Source organism: Orycteropus afer, unplaced genomic scaffold (genome assembly GCF_000298275.1).
Source record: "Orycteropus afer afer isolate SDZICR_OR568_19922 unplaced genomic scaffold, OryAfe1.0 scaffold00157, whole genome shotgun sequence".
NCBI lineage: Eukaryota > Metazoa > Chordata > Mammalia > Tubulidentata > Orycteropodidae > Orycteropus > Orycteropus afer.
In genome coordinates, this window is record NW_006921744.1 from 1,084,569 (window position 1) to 1,086,807 (window position 2,239).

A 2,239-nucleotide genomic window follows, 5' to 3' on the forward strand; every position below is an offset into this window, starting at 1 on the left:
CACCAGCCACTCCTCAGAAGGAAGATGGGGCAATCTACTTCTGCAGTGATACTGCCTCGGAAACCCAAGGAGGGGGTCGCTATGAGTTGGGTCCGACTCCAATGGCACGTAACAACAACAACAACAACAGTGGGCTTGGAGGTAGAACTCTGCCCAGGACCAGGATGCGTGGCTGAATTCTCAACTTGGTTTAACTTAGGTGATCTGTTCAGTCCATGTGGTGGACCATGACTTTGGTGGCCCCCAGTGTGCTTCATCTCCCTGCTGTCATGCCCTGTGTAACCCCTCCCACATAGACTCTGGCGTGGCCATGTGACTGGTCTTGGCCAATTAGACGGTAGCAAGATGTAAGGGGAGGCTTGTTGATCACGTGCACTGGGGCCTGCCCTCTTGGAACACTCAGGTCAGGAGATTTGACTATCCTTGCTGGAATGATGTCTGGCCAGCTCTCAGCTGTTCCAGACATACAAGCTGAGGCACCAAAAATGTGAATGTAGCCTTTGGGACTTCCAGCTGAGACTATCCATGGGAGCTAACAACACATCAACAAAGGCTAGACGAGTCTTTTGAGTTTGACTGACAACCCAAGTCTTCAAACTCACTCTAGTAGTCTAACAAGGATAATGAAACGCCCTCAAAGTTTTGAGGTAAAATTATTTCTAATCTACAATTCTATACTTAACCAAACTATCAATTACATGTGAAGGTAAAACAAAGACTTTTTTTTGAAGATACAGTATCAAAATTGTCACCATGTACCATTTCTCAGGAATCTTCTAATATATATGCTCCACCAGATTAAAATCCACAAAACAGAGAGATGGGGATCTCACGAAACAGGGGATCCAATGTGAGAGAAAGGTGAAAGAAATTTCTGGATGGTTGAAGAAGACACCTGTGCAGCAGGCCTAGTGAGCAGTCAGTCCAGACCAGAACCAGCTGAGACTCAGAAAAGATTGGAAATGGACTTCTTCAGTAAGAATGTTTCAGAACATGCTTGAATGTACTGAGACAAGCATACACCTGGGGGAAGAGTTTGGCTACAAATTAGTAATAAAATAGAAAATTACACAATCAAAAAAGAAAGATGTGGTAGTTAAAGTTATGTGTCAATTTGGCTGGGCCTGGTTTTGAGTGGTTGGGCAGCTTGATGTAGTTATTCCCCATGGAGAGACTGGTAATCACCTCCATGGTGGAATATAGTAGAGTAGCTGAGGGATGTGGTCTGCTTCCAGTATATAAAAAGCATTGAGAAAAGTCTGTAGCTTTTGGTATGCTTGCATCCTGCATGTAGCCAAGTCATTGTTCAGCAGCCTGCCATGTTGTCTGCTGATCTTGGGACTCTTAATGAACTTGAAACAGTGGCCTGCCATATAGTTTGGTAATATCGGGACTGTGCCTTTTTACTTGTCAACCTTGGTTTTGAAAACCTCAGCAGCCAGCAGCTGCCTGAGTGAAGAAAGCCTCCAGCTTCAGTGGGCCAGGAGGAGGAGGCACAGCTGAAGCCCAAGGTCGAGGGACTTTCCCCCAACCCTAGAGCCCAGCACTTTAAACTCAGACTTCTAGCCTCCCAGACTGTAAGACAATAAAATCCTGTTTGTTAAAGTGACTCATTTTTGGTATTTTTCCTGTTCAAGGAGACGGAAATAACCAAAAGACAAATTTTAAATTCAGGGAAGCTAAAAAGTTCTATAAAGAAAGAAAAAGTAATCATGGCACAGAACACCACAATGCCATGAATAGCATTTAGAAGACCAAAGGACAGTAAATACTGATGTAACAAAAGAAAAGGATTTCAAGGATGAACACTTGAAAACAAATGTAGAAAAGATACAAAAAAAAAAAAAAAGGCTCTAGCTTAGACTTCAAAAAAGAACTAAACTAACTACTATTAAGCTCTGGTAGCATAGTGCCTATGGCACTTGACTGCTAACCAGAAGGCTGGCAGTTCAAACCCACCAGCCACTCCCTGGAAGGAAGGTTGGGCAATCTATTTCCGTAGTGATACTGCCTCAGAATCCCAAGGAGGGGTCACTATGAGTCGGGTCTGACTCGATGGCACATAATAACAACAAGACTCCAAGTGTTAATATAGGTCAATTGTGCATATTAAGTACATGAGTATATATGTTTAACAATGTTGGGAGGATGAAAATGGAAGTATGGGGAGTAGAGTGAGATTCAAAAAAAAAAAAAAAAAACAAAACCTTTTCCATAAAACAAATTATAAAAAGATAAT